The 15854-nt window shown below is 30.9% G+C and overlaps 1 pseudogene; it reads left to right on the forward strand.

Annotated features, from left to right (window-relative positions):
* The first annotated feature begins 752 nt into the window (after positions 1-752).
* Positions 753-14231, forward strand: LOC140855695 (uncharacterized; annotated as a pseudogene).
* The last annotated feature ends 1623 nt before the right edge of the window (positions 14232-15854 follow it).

Here is a 15854-nt window from a genome sequence, read left to right on the forward strand (position 1 = left end):
TAATTAATCTAACCATCTTCCACCTAAGCTACCAACTTTAATTAATTATGCCAGTCAGATCACTTTTGCCACAGTCATGCTAACTGGGTAGCTTAGAATCATGTCATATCATATTCATTGGAGGTTGAGCCCATTACATGAAACAAAACAACAACTCAATTATTAATAGGAATTATGATATCTAAAATCTCTCTCCTTCTCCATTTGTGTATTACATGTGCGATATATATCAAGAAGTTACAATCGAACAAAAAGTTTACAATTAGGGTTAGCATCTTTGACTCAAATTTCTTTTAATGTATGTTGAATGACAAGAAAGCAAACGTTTAAATTCAACTGTACTTTATCTCAATATCTCCACTCTCTTTCGAAATTGCATCAATGCATCCTCTAGAAGGAGGCCTAGAAGTGGCAAAGGCAATAATGAGCTAAAGGTGCTTAAAATAATCAAAGAGGATAAATTGTCCAGACTATCCTTTGTAACTTCAAAAGTTGTGTCGGTCCAGCACCAATTAGCTCTCCAAGGATGCTTCCTCTATATATGTTGGAAAATTATGCTTTAAAGAAATATACTGATGAAGAAGAAACATCTAATCATAGACTGAGCTACTGTTTTAATAACTCTTTATTTTCATGTAATGGATAACTGTTGCTGTCGATTTTTCTTTTTTTGCATATTTAACGACAAATAAATATGCTTTGGGAGTTTTTTTCTTTTACAGCCTTGCACGTGTGTCACCTTGGCAATGATAATGGCAATAGATATAAAGTTTGGCTGGTATTACAATCCTATAGAAGATGCTCCAAAAAATTGGAACAAGCTGGTGGAAGGTTTTTTTGCGAGAAGTATGATAAGTTTTATCCCTCTAGTGTCGCAAAGTAAGATGCTTCTTCATGTGTTAGTCTATTATACATATATAACTTTTATTCATATTTATGTTTTATGTAAAATCTTATATTGTAGGTTCAAGGTTCAAGTGAAAGTGGGTGATGAGACTGGCACCACTTCATTTCTAATATTTGATCATGAAGCTGTGCAATTTCTAGGAAAGACTGCTTCTGAAATTAGAGATAAGATAGTAGAGGTAATATTTACTATCTATTTTTGCACCAGCTTAATATACATCTATTCAATGAATCTTGAAATTACCATAAATTTGTAATGATTTTTTCTTACCTACATGCTATTTAGGATGGACTTGATGACCCTTATCCTTCAGAGCTAAATGAAATGCTGGAAAAGAAATTATTGTTCAAGATTCAGATTAAGCAATCTAACATTGAGATGAAGGATCGTTGGCAAATTTATCCAGTTGTCAAGATAATAGATAATCTGGAATTGATTGACAGATTCATTGCAACTTCTCAGCCTGAACAAGTTTTGACTTTGACACATCATAAATTAGTTCTCCTAATATGGATTAGACCATAAATTTCACTAATTGACATGAGAATTGTAGGACTATGATGAACAACTGATAGAAAACTTAGATGTTACATCTACAATGTTGCTGATAATCTGAAGGTGATGAATCTTTTAACCTTACAGCTTATTGTCATAAAACTTGCTTTATCTTTTTTTTTAAAATTTAATTATTTTTTATTAATCAAATGAGTGAAGTGAATCGTATCGTCATTAAAAGTAGGAGTTGGTTTCATCCGAAATAGAAGTGACATCTCCAAATAAGATATCGATGAAGCATCCGTCTACTGAAAGAGTAAATGAAAGCATCGGTGATGAAGATCTATCTGCACAACTCTCAAGCAACAAAAAATGAAGAAAATCAAGCAAGAGAAGGAATAATGCTGGAAATATTTTGTTTTGTCTAGCTCTATTATCAAAAATGGGCAGAATCATAGGTGTTTCTGTTGGGATTTTCTTGAATATTTGATGTTTCTGAATATTTTAAGACAACTAATGATTATTAAGCATGTTTATGGTTAAAAGAATGGGTATTTTATTCTGAGTAAGCTCATATGAGCATCTATTGCATATTTGTGGTATGCTTCATATTATCAAATAATTGATACAGGACACAAGTTCAAAAGCTCTAATTGTTGTGATCAACTGAATTATGTACTTGCTATCAGGCACATTAACCAGTAATAGTAGTAAGTTTCAATTATCTCCAAAAGCAAATTAATGGTACCATAAAGTATATTAAACAGAAACCATAAAAAGAAAAATAATATTCTCCTGATTCAAAATTTGAATCATTATATGCTGATTCATCTGACAGTCATATTAGGACTTCAAACATCATCAGGAAAAAAGATAAAGCTCAAAGAATGGTTAGAGTTTTTTTTATACTTTATTTTATCTTATTTAATCTTAATTCATTTACTTCACACTCTATGTGAATAACTAACACAAATGTTAAACATATAAAACCTTGGCAACTACCTATCATCCTCAATTTTGACAAGGCAAGAAGCCCAGTGGTTTGCTACGGTCTTGGTTAAGCCCACTAACATTTGACAGTTGGCAACATAGATAATGACATTTATTATTTGGTCAAGTTAATAGCTTTAGACCATATTTCCCTATAACAAGAATGCTATTCTTAAAAAAAACTTCTAACATATGCTGAACTAATCAAGTTCGCAACACCAATGTTCTTAAGGATGTGTGGCTCCTTTGCTACCAGCTCATGCTCTGGACTCAGTCTGTGGACGATGTCTGTTCTTCCAAGGCCAGGGACCATCCTTAGTTCCATGGCAAGAGACCAACACAAATTAGGAGAGCAAAAACCTATAAGTGAGAAAAGCAATCCTTCCAACTGCCACTCATGTTCCTGTCATTTGTTTGCTAAACTCTTTTTTTTTTGGGAATTTTTTTTTGCTAGGTGAACAACAATGAATTTAATAAGGTGCTTATAATCTTCATACAATGGATTTAATTAGGTGCTTATAATCTTCATACAATGATACAACCATCTTTGCCACATAGATTTAATAAAGTGTTTAAAATCCAAATAGGATCCATAAAGATTTCCAATGAATTTAATAAGGTGCTTATAATCTTCATACAATGATACAACCATCTTTGCCATATAGATTTAATAAAGTGTTTAAAATCCAAACAGGGTCTGTAAAGATTTCTAATTTTCTCTTGCAAAAGAAGGAATTGATAATAATTCCTTCTAGACACCATTTACTAAATTGAAAATTCCTTTCATCTATACCAACCAACATCCCAAAAGTAGATAGAATAAGGTAAGGAAAAGCTAAAACATACATTGGAGCTAAATTCTAATGTATGCTAACCCTAATCAACATTGATTGTCTCTACCTTATTTTAATTGAATTAATGGTATAATATAATTCTAATGCCAGAAACTATTGTGAAAGTAAATGAATTAAGATTCCAATGAGATGGTCACAAGGTCACACATTAACCTGCTTCTATTGTTTCTATTTTAGCAGTCTAATAACTATCATTTTTATAAACATTAAAAGCAAGACTATTCACCTTCACCTTTAGCAATTGGTTAACATTTAAAACATAACACTAAATGTATTGTGTCTTTTCTTTCTGATGCTTCATTTTTATTGCTCATCCTTATGATAGAGTACCTTTATAGAACTCTTCAGTAAGTTTGTTTCTTTTGTTGTATGTGTACGTTCCCCTTCTTTCTCTATTTTTTTATATTTTTCTAGGCTGTTTTAAACACTTCTCACAGTAATTACTGAAAGTAATTGGAAGTCATTCCTTGGGAAGCTATGGCCTTTCCTTTTTGCTCTTCTGTCATCTCCCTCTACTTGGAACTCCATTGTGAAAGCACACCAACCCATGCAACTAATAATAGTAGCACTTGGTTTTTCATGCAAGAATAAGCTTCTTTGTGCACACCAACCCATGCAACTCTTCATCTCCTTCACATCAATTCAGACTCCTCCATTGATACGTAACCATACTCTTAATTACCATAATATATGCTCATCTATATCTCTCCTGTCCATTTATTATCACAAAATTTAATGTTCACTATTCTTGAAATTATAATTTTTTTTGGTTAATACTGACCATCAGCTACTTATTTTAATTGAATTAATGGTACAATATAATTTCAATGTCAGGAACTATTGTGATAGTAAATGGATAGTTTTAAGATTCCAATGAGATGGTTATAAGGTCACACGTTAATATGCTTCTATTGTTTCTATTTTAGCAGCCTAATAACTGTCATGTTTATAAACATTAAAAGTAAGACTCTTCACCTTCACCTTCACCTCACCTTTAGCAATTAGTTAATATTTAAAACATAACACTCAACATATTGTGTCTTTTCTTCTCTGATGCCTCATTTCTATTGCTCATGCTTATGACAGAGTACCTTCATAGAACTCTTCAGGTAAGTTTGTTTCTTTTGTTGTATGTGTACATTCTCCTTTTTTCTCTATTCTTTTATATTTTTCTAATAATAAAAGAATATCTATTTACAAACAAATATATGAAAAATTCTTATCTATGGTCAAAGTGTTCCAATATAGAGTGAATAACTCCAACAGAAATTCAGATCTATGTTCAAATTCGGTCATTTTCAGATCTAAAACTTAATTGTAGATGCATGACCTAAAAAGCAATCACCCCACACCTTCATGTATAGGCTTTTATAAAATAGTTTAATTGATTTCATATTTTTTATGATAAACATTTTCTGCTGGATGAGATCCTTGAGAATCTGAGACTTTATTTGTCTGATTGTATTAATGAATGAAAACTTTATGAGTCTAGCAGATATCATAGAAAATCCATTAATGGAGCATATTAGTTCGAAAGAAAGAAGGTTGAGGAGGGCAATGATTAGGAGCGAGAAACGTATGCGAGCAGCATCAGGGTTTCATGGTAGTCACATTTCTATATTTTCATGCTTTATGACAATAAAGTATCTGAATATCTACTGAAATATAATTCTATATGTATTCAGATATTGAAAATCCTTCAAGTCAAGGAATAGAAAATTTATCTATTTTCAATTGCAGTCCAGGTCTGACATCAGTTATTAGATCAAGGATTCCTTTGAATGATGTTATAAATGGTAAACATAAAAACTTTCTCATGTTATTATTCTTCAAAAATATTATTGTTAATCTTATTAACATCTGTGAATATTTTAATGCATGCAGTTCATTCTTATTTCACAAATGAAGTCAATTGTACCATTAAATCCAAAGGAGTCGAAAATAAATCTTTAGAGAATGCAATCGTGAAAATACATAACCACCATCTACCATCTACAACATGTGCATCGAGTGCGCTTTTGAACAGGATGGCTGCTTCAACATTATCTTCTCAATCATTGATGGATGCCAATGTTCAAAATTCAAATCAAATGAATGGTCAGCAAGTTTTTGGAACTCTACTTTCCTCAAAAGATAATTTATTCAAACAAAATAGTCCTCCGATGAATTCTGGAAAGCACATTATTAAAAAAAGAAGGATGCTACATACTATCAAATCTAATGGGGATAATTTAAGAGATATTTTTGAAATGGGAAAAAATAATAATGTTCATAATCTGAATCTGGATATCAATGATATTGATTTATCTTTACCTGGTATTAAGAATCTATTATCTAAATCTTTTTTATCATTCTTATTTTGCAGTTATAAAGTACAAAATTTAAATTTAGCATATTACTTTAATAATAACTTTTCGGTTGCATTGCTGTGTAGGGACTCACATTACATATGGAATCAATAGCATTAACACAGTTAGCATTACTCAAGGTAAAAGATTATTTCATGACTATTGACTATAAAAATCAAACAATGACAAGAGGAGATTTATTTAGATACATGCTATAGAAGAAAGATAAATACTATAAGATCTGGCCAAGATTTATGGTATATAGATTGGCAGATTTGAGATATAATAACAAAATAGTTGCCACCACAGTGGACAGATTAAGAGAAGATTTATTTATAAACATCACACAAAATGAGAGTTAAAAAAAAAACAACACACACACACACACACATACACACACTAGCCCAGCGAGGATATATTTGAAAGATCAACCAAATTTGCCATGAAAATGGATAAATCCATGGAAGATTTATTTAGAAATACCAAAAACATAGATTGAAGATGAAAAAAAAATTAACTAGCCTTAGGAAACTGCAACATTAGGATTGCCAACCATGTTAAAGCTATTTTGAGCATTGCAGTATTTGTTTAAGTATTCTTCTATTACACATTTTTTCATTCTCTTTATCTACCTTATTTGAAAGTTAAAAATATGTAAGAAATACTTCAAATTAACTTATAGAAAAAAAACTTACAAAAATATGATTGAAAAATAGGGTTACCGTTGCGAAATTTCTTACAAAGATGAATGGAGCAACCCAGCTTGCAGTACTGAATGGCTATCAGAAAAAGCTGGTGGAAATTATAATTTTTAATACATATGGTGTAGCACTCCATATTAGTCTCACATGCAACCCAATAATTCGAGCAGTTCAGATGGTCTTGAGAACACTTAACTTCACAATAGGTTTGACTCTTTGTTGTTGAAAGCTGTAGCACCAACAACATGAGCAAAGTAAGTGCAAGAACACTTTTCAACTACATCATCACCAATGGATTTTTTGTGCTTCAATTTCTCTAACTTCTCTATAGTCACTCGATATTGATTGCTTATGCAAGACTTTATAGAGGGATATTTATAGGGTGGTGGAGAAATGATAGAAAAATAAAAAAAATTTTCTTACAAAATGCATGGCTAATAAAATAATCAAAATTTGTCTTTTATTCATGGGTTGATGTATCTTATTGTATCTCAAATCTGCCAATCTATATTTCATAACTGATTTTCATCACTTCTTTTACTTTTGTTTTCAGTGTTTGCCATAATCCTTTTCTTTCATGTATTAAAAACTATTTATCTTGATAGATGAAATAAAATGGGTTCGTTAGGAGAATGAGCCTTGCAAATTGAATTTATACCTTCATATTTTTTTATTGTTATCATTATTTTTGGGATAGCCTAATAATTAATACATTATATTCCATATAGTGAGGACAATGATCAGGAGTGAGAAACGTATGCGAACAACTTCTACATTTCAAGGTAAACATGTTTCTATATGTTCATGCTTTGTGACAATAAAGCATCTGAAAATTTACATAAATATAATTCTATATGTGATCAAAGAATGAAAACTATACAAGTCAAGGAACAGAAAATTTATCTATTTATAATTGCAATCCAAAACTGACATCAGTGAAGAGATGGAAGACTCCTTTGAGCGATGTTTCAAATGGTAAATACAAAAACTTTCTTATTTGAGTATTTCTCAATAACATTATTGTTAACATCAGTTAAATCTATAAGTTTCTTATGAGATTATTCTTTGATTGAGTGATATTCCATACGTAAGCTACGCCCAAGTGGCTCATTATCACAAGTTTATCAATCACTTTGAATAACATTGTCTTCTCATTAGTCAAAGGTTAATGTGATAATTTTTCTGTGTGTAGGTGAAAGTAATAATATTGAAGATAGGAATAACACCAATGGTGTAGTACAAGATGCAGTGGGTAATAACTTTAACACCCTTGCTTATTTATTTATAACTTTATTCACCATTGACCAACCATTTCTTTAATAATTTCTTTTACTTCTTTAGTCATAGTTCATCACTTTTTATAATAAATTCATCATTATTTTAATATATAGGAAGTAATCATACTAGTGACAATGTAGGACATAATGATAATAAACAATTTGAAGAAACAGCCAGTGGTGAAATCGACTATACTGCTATTCAAAATGAAGGTATGTCATTGTTGTCACATTAACTAACTTTATTTACAAATAAATCATGATATATCATCTGAGATTAAAATTATTCATTTAATAAACAAACAGAATATTGGGACATTGGAGATCCGGAATGGGAATGTGAATTTTGCGATGCATTGATGTGGTATGAAGAAAGAATAATGAAGCATTATAATGCAAAAAAACCAAAGTTTTCACTATGCTGTATGCAAGGAAAAGTTCAGCTTCCTTTGTTACGAGATCCACTTGAAACTTTGAGGGCTCTTATGCAAAATCAAGATGATAAGAGCAACCATTTTATAAAGAATATTCGATCATACAATATGATGTTCTCTTTCACATCAATGGGGGGAAAAATTGATAAAAGTATGAATGATGGAAATGGTCCCCCTGTCTTTAAATTAAGTGGCCAAAATTACCATATGATTAGAAGTTTACTGCCTACTCCAGGATCATCTCCTAAATTTGCTCAACTATACATATATGATACTGAAAATGAGGTGTCAAATAGAATGAAGACTATGAGGTATGTACCTTTTTAAGAATGTAGGATTTGATACTCTTTTTATCATAATTATGTATTTGAATTTAATAATATATTCTATTTTTTGTATGAAGTAGTTCGGATGGTGATTCAAATTCATTGCATGCTGAAATTGTTACTGATTTGAAAGATATGCTAGATGAGTACAATGTACTGGCCAAATCATTCAGGATGGTTAGAGATAGGTATCAAGAGAAAGACGAGTCCAATGTTAAACTACGACTCATCAAAAAAAGGGGCCGTGATGGAAGGAGATATAATATTCCCACTATATCTGAAGTAGCTGCACTAATTGTTGGAGATTTTGAAAGCTCAGCTGGTGATAGAGACATTATAGTTGAGTCACAATCTGGATTATTGAAGCGAATCACTGAATTGAATCCTGCTTATCTTGGCTTACAATACCCCTTGCTATTCCCTTATGGGGAAGATGGTTATAATGAGAATATCCAATTTCGAGATTCAAATAGTGGTTCTTCCAGAAAGAGGATAAAATTATCTATGAGAGAGTTTTTTGCCTACAGAATTCAGGATAGGAAGAATGAAGCTCCTACTATATTGTATTCTAGGAGGTTATTTCATCAGTTTTTGGTTGATGCCTACACAATGATTGAATCATCGAGGTTGAAATATATTCGGTCTCATCAAAATAATTTGAGAGCAGATATGTACAAAGGACTTACAGAAGCTATTTTGAGAGGAGAAACAAATCCTTCTTCAAGAGGTAAACGTGTAATACTTCCTTCATCATTTACTGGTGGTGCTCGATACATGATCCAAAACTATCAAGATGCCATGGCTATATGCAAGTGGGCTGGCTATCCGGATCTATTTATTACATTTACATGTAATCCAAACTGGTTAGAGGTTCTCAGATTTGTTCAGCATAAAGGCCTTAAACCTGTTGATTGTCCAGACATTCTTTGTAGGGTCTTCAAGATTAAACTTGATCAGTTCATCAAAGATTTGAAGCAAAAAAATATTTTCGAAAGAGCTAAAGCTGGTACATCTAACTTCTTTATATATGTTTTCTCCAACATCCACTTTATACTACTATTTACATATTTTTTCTGAAGTGTTTGAATTCTTTATATACATTCATGATTAGATTAATCCAAAATTAAAATAAAATCTGATTGCTTTCTATTTCCAAAATGAAAGAAATATAATGAATAAACCTTATTTACATGTTAGAGATCATATTCTTCTGTGAAGTATTTGTGTGTCTTGTGCCCCTAACCCAACGTCTCCAAATCAATGGGACTAAGTATCCCATTCTCAGAACCTCAATGGGACCAATATTTTTGTTTACCATTGTTTTATATTTTTTTCATGTATTTTTTGAACGGTAAAGCTATGGCAACTGTAAGTTTTTATTGCATTTCTACAACTTTTGCAGTTGTTTATTAGTTAGTATTTTACAGAAATAGATTTTAAAAATTTAAATAAGTAAACACTTGGTTGAAAAGGTGGGAAGTAAATCTGTGAATAATATTTTTTTTTTTTTTTGGTTCATTCTTTAGCAGCAAGGATAAGGTTTGATCATAATGTTTGAAATTTAACAAAAGAAATACCTACTGTGTAAAGAAGAAAATATTATCTTCTCTCTATCTACTTTTATTTCTTTTTTTAAAAAAAAATTGATGAGCTACTGACTCATGAGTAGTGAATGAGTAGAGAAAATGGGCACATAAAACTTCTCCATTCCAAGCCCCACATACAAACAACTTACGCTTGCCTAAATATAGAAAAAGACTAAAATCCAAAGTAATTATTTTCTAAACAACCCCTTATTCTTCTTTGACATTCTCTTCTCCCTATAAAATCATTTTCTGGATTGAGAAAAAAGAGCAATGGTTTGGGATTACTGATGAAAAGGGAAAATTCTAAAATAAATCATCTGTGTATCTTTTAGTTTGTAAATAATATTCAACCAGGATCATATAGAAGATATATTTAAAACACCAAGTTGTCTGATACAGCTAAATTCACCAATAATAAGTTTGATGAAACAATAAAAGCTAAAACTAAAAGACCAAAGTAACACAGAAAAATAACTATTCTGCCTTCCCATGATATCTAAAGCTCTAGTAAGGTTAGTACCATTACTCAGCCATTATACTAAATATACTAATAATTTTAAACTCTTACATTTTGTTGCCTTCCCAATATGATATAAACAAATTTGATTAACACATTGAACTCACCATAAGTTTTAAGTGTTTAATTAAACTATCATGTATAACCATCCAAAGACCAACCATATTTCATTTAAACAATTAAAACGACAGAAAACTCACGAGACATTGCACCAAATCTAATTACTAACAACAACAAAGAATAAAGTATAAAATCAGATAAAAACTAAAAAATAAAAATACAACCAAAGTACAAGTTTGATTCACATATAATGCAACATAACTGGAATTCCATTCTTACTGATTTGATTACTATGAATCTTAAGAAGCAATAGAATAATTTTTATGCCTACTCTGCAATATCTAATACTTTGATCTGTACTTGATGAGTTGTTCAGAAACTATTTCATCCACCAAAAGGTCAGAACCAGGAGTTGGCTACCCTGATGTATTTATTATATTTATATGTATTTTTTCCAACATCCAGTTTATTAGACAAATTTATGAATTTTTTCAATGGTTTTTTAATTGTAAATATGCATTCATGTTGTATTTCTCTAAATTTTTTTTTAAATTATTGATTAGTTGTAACTTATAGATCATATACATTTAAATCTTCATTAGTCTAACATTCATGCATATTGTATAATACATAATCCAACTTAGATAAATTCATTAAGATGCACATATATATCATTATATTTGATGAAGGTACTTTTTGTTAATTTGTAGTGATATACACCATTGAGTTTCAAAAGCGTGGTTTGCCACATGCTCATATATTAGTTTTTCTGCATGCTGAGGATAAATACCCTACTGGTGAAGATATCAATAAAATTATATTAGCTGAGATACCTGACCAAGAGTTTTATCCAAAGCTATATGAACTTGTGAATAATTTTATGATCCATAGTCCTTGTGGTGCTTCCAATCCACGTTCCCCATGTATGAAGGATGGAAGATGTTCGAAACATTTTTCGAAACAGTTCAAAGACTACACATCTATCGATGAAGAAGGATATCCTCTTTACAGAAGAAGGGATAATGGTAGAACTGTGGAAAAGAATGGTGTTATTCTTGACAATAGATATGTCGTTCCATATAATCCATATCTTCTCCTGAAGTATCATGCACATGTCAATGTGGAATGGTGCAATCAGTCAAGATCAATAAAATATCTTTTCAAATATATTAACAAAGACCATGATCGTGTTACTGTAGCTTTTTATCAAAATCCTGAAAATCAAGAAGAAGCAGATGAAATAAGTATGTACTATGATTGTAGGTACATATCTCCATGCGAAGCTGCTTGGAGGATTTTTGGCTTTGATATCAATTATAGAGATCCTCCTGTTGAACGGCTATCCTTTCATCTACCAGATGAGCAAATGGTTGTATTTGGTGATAAGGATCCAATTGATTCTATTCTAAACAAACCTGGAATCAATCAGTCAATGTTTTTGGCATGGATGGAGGCCAATAAAAAGTATCCGAAAGCAAGAGATTTGACTTATGCAGAATTTCCTACTAAATTTGTATGGAAACAATCTGAGCTTCAATGGACTCCAAGAAAACGTGGGTTCTCTATTGGTAGAGTATTTTATGTCCCTCCTGAAAGTAGAGATATGTACTATGAGAGAATCTTACTTAATATAGTAAGAGGTGCCACATGTTTTGAAGATATAAGGACTATCAATGGTGTTAGATATCCTTCATTTAAAGAGGCTTGCTATGCATTAGGCTTGCTTGATGATGACAAAGAATATATTGATGGCATAGCAGAGGCAAGTTTTTGTGGTACTGTAAATTACTTGAGAAGACTCTTTGCAATGTTATTATTGTCAAATTCTCTATCAAGGCCTGAATTCATTTGGAAAAACAGTTGGCAATACTTAACAGAAGACATCCTTCAGAGACAAAGGACTCTTCTACATCATGATAGTATGGCATTATCTATTTTTTCGTTTATCATTTTGATTACTTAAAAAATTTACTTTGTATTTTTATTGCTGTGATTATATGGTTATAGGAAAAAAAAAACTTAATGCTGTTGCCATATTATCTAAAAGAAAATGTGTTCTTTTACTATTTCAGGTTTGCATTTGAGTGATGATGAATTAAAAAATTATGCACTTGCGGATATTGAAAAATTTCTTCAAAGTAGTGGTAAAAGTCTTCGTGATTATCCTCCAATGCCTTTTCCAGATGAGATGATCCTTTCAGTTGCTAAGAATTGGCTTATTCATGATGAGCTTCGTTATGATAAACTATCTTTGGTTGAAGAGCATAAAAAGCTTATTTCCAGTCTTACAACTGAACAAAAAGAAATCTATGACACGATTATGAATGCTGTTGCTAGAAATGAATGTGGGATTTTCTTTATTTATGGTTATGGGGGCACTGGAAAAATATTTATTTAAAAAATTCTATCTGCTGCTTTACGGTCAAAAGGTGAGAACGTGCTCACAGTAGCATCAAGTGGAATAGCATCTCTACTTCTTCCTGGAGGGAGAACGGCACACTCCAGATTTGGGATCCTTTTGAATGCAAATGAAGACTCAACTTACAATATTAGACAAGGAAGTCCATTGGCCGAATTGATAGCTAAGACTAAGCTTATTATCTGGGATGAAGCTCCTATGATTCATAAATATTGTTTTGAAGCTTTAGACAGAACTTTAAGAGATATTCTCAGATTCACTAATCCAAATAGTTTAGAACAGTCTTTTGGGGGTAAAATTATTGTGCTTGGAGGTGACTTCAGACAAATTCTCTCTGTCATCCCTAAAGGTAGCAGACAGGATATTGTACTCGCCACCATCAACTCATCGTATCTTTGATCTTTTTGTAAGGTGCTGACTTTAACTAAAAATATGAGGCTCCAAACAGATAGTTTTAATTCTGATTCAAATGAAATAAAAAAATTTTCAGACTGGATACTGAGTATTGGAGATGGGTTAGTTGGTGGGCCTAATGATGGTGAAGCAGTCATTGAAATTTCGGATGATCTTTTGATAAAAGAGTCAAATAATCCACTTGCAGCCATTGTAGAAAGCACATATCCATCTTTTTTGGAGAAGATGAAGGATCCAAACTATTTGCAAGAAAGAGCAATACTTGCTCCCACTCATGATATTGTGGACTTGGTCAATGAATTTATGCTTACGTTGGTTCTTGGTGAGGAAAGAACATATTTAAGTTCTGACACCATTTGCAAAATAGATGAAAATCATAATACCCTTGATGATATTCACACACCTGAATTCTTGAATAGTATTAAATGTTCCAGTCTTCCAACTCATTGTTTAAAGCTCAAATGTGGGGTTCCTGTAATATTGTTAAGAAATATAGACCAATTTTCTGGATTGTGTAATGGTACCAGATTGATGATCACTTAATTAGGCACTTATGTAGTTGAGGCCAAAGTTATTTCAAGCAGTAATATAGGACAAAAGGTCTTCATTGCTCGTATGACTTTAACTCCATCAGACTCAAGATTACCTTTTAAATTTCAACGTAGATAATATCCCTTGACAGTTTCATTTGCTATGACCATCAATAAAAGTCAAGAACAATCTCTTTCTCATGTTGGATTATATCTTAGAAGACCTGTCTTTAGCCATGGTCAGCTTTATGTTGCAATTTCCCGAGTTAGAAGTCGAAGTGATTTGAAAATATTAATCTGTGACAATGAAGGAAAGATTTCATGTAATACAACTAATGTAGTGTATAAAGAAGTCTTCCAAAATTTGAGATAGGTAAGTATTTTCTGATATCTCTACTAATATATTTTCAGTACTTAGTTGAGTATGTAATAATTTCTAATAAACACTTTTTTTATTATTTATTTGCAGGTGCGTTCTTCTAATGTTTATAAATGCAGGCATATGATGAAAACATTCATCATCATAGTAAAAAAATCTTTATGCTTCAGCTCAATTTTTTTTGTTTCGAATTTTTAAAGCTAAATTCATACCATCTTGCTTGATTTAACTTAGTCTACTATTTTATTGTTTCATGTAGTATCTTCCAATCGAAAGTTTAGCTGCTTTCAATAAGGTAACTACTGACTTATTATTTACTGTTGACAACCCTGTAATATAGCATGAAAGAGTATGTTGAAACTTTATTATTGTTTTTATATAACTTCAGAAAGAGAAATTTTTTGATTTTTCTAATGCGTGTATGCTAACAACCATGCAGGATGATGATCAGGAGTTAGTTATTATCAAGTTGGAAAATTAAACGGCTTTACAGTTTTCACTATAATGGCTTTCTAAATGACTGCAATTGCTTTTCCAATAACATCTTTGTGCAAAATAATTCAAAGATAATGGGTCCAATTTCTCATTGAACTACCTAAATATGAGAAAGGAAGTAGAAATTGAATGTAATGCAATGTAAAAATAGTGCAATGTATTCAAATCGCTCAGCTTTTTTTTTTTTCTGATTAGCATGAACAAAAATTCTTTTTTACCTATTTTTTGTGTAAGTTTGTACTGTGAAGTATAAAGCTACATATGGACCTTCTTTCCAAAGATCTATTTTGGTAGTCCATTAACTGGTAATGGCCTTCTTGAGCAATGTCCTGTTATAGCCTTATCTATAAAAATAGGAGAGAAAATATGATTTTTCAAGTCTCTAATCTAGATTTTTTCTCCAGAATTTTTAGCAATTCTCACTCAACTTAGTGGTGGCGGCCACTAGAATAGAATGCAGATCATAAATTCAATCATGTATTGCATGCATTAGAGTTAAGAAATTTCATTCATAGGTTGTTCCTAGAGTCTTTTGCTATAAACTGAAATTTCTTTCATGCATTATTGGTTAGAAAATAGATAACACATAAAATGCCAAAATCCAATAGCATTTCTTTATCTAACATACTTACATGCTGTGTATTCTTTTATCAGATAAGTTGATTTGATACCTATCTCAATTTTTTTTCTTTATTTGTCATTTAGTCTTTAAGATTAAAAGATATAGGTGATGTCTTTGATAATATTTGCAAGGATATGCCATAAAAAATTTTATTTTCGAAGAAATTTTTGTATGATATTGACAAAAAAATATTCAACATCAACAAAAGTTGAACTGTTTATTTTATTCTAACAAATATCATCTATTCAAAGCTAATTCACATTCTTTTAAAATCTATGTGTGTTCTTTATTCTATATATATCTACCTATTATTCTTTATTTCTATATTTTAAATTTAATATATATAAATAAAATTTATTAAAAAAATAATAAATTATGTATAAATAATTATAAAATTATTAAATTCTATAACATCTAAAGTAAAATAAAATTTCACCCGTGCTAAGCACGGTTGAATATCTAGTATCAATAAATTGTATGAAGACTGCTATGATTTAATG

This window comes from Elaeis guineensis, chromosome 1 (genome assembly GCF_000442705.2).
Source record: "Elaeis guineensis isolate ETL-2024a chromosome 1, EG11, whole genome shotgun sequence".
NCBI lineage: Eukaryota > Viridiplantae > Streptophyta > Magnoliopsida > Arecales > Arecaceae > Elaeis > Elaeis guineensis.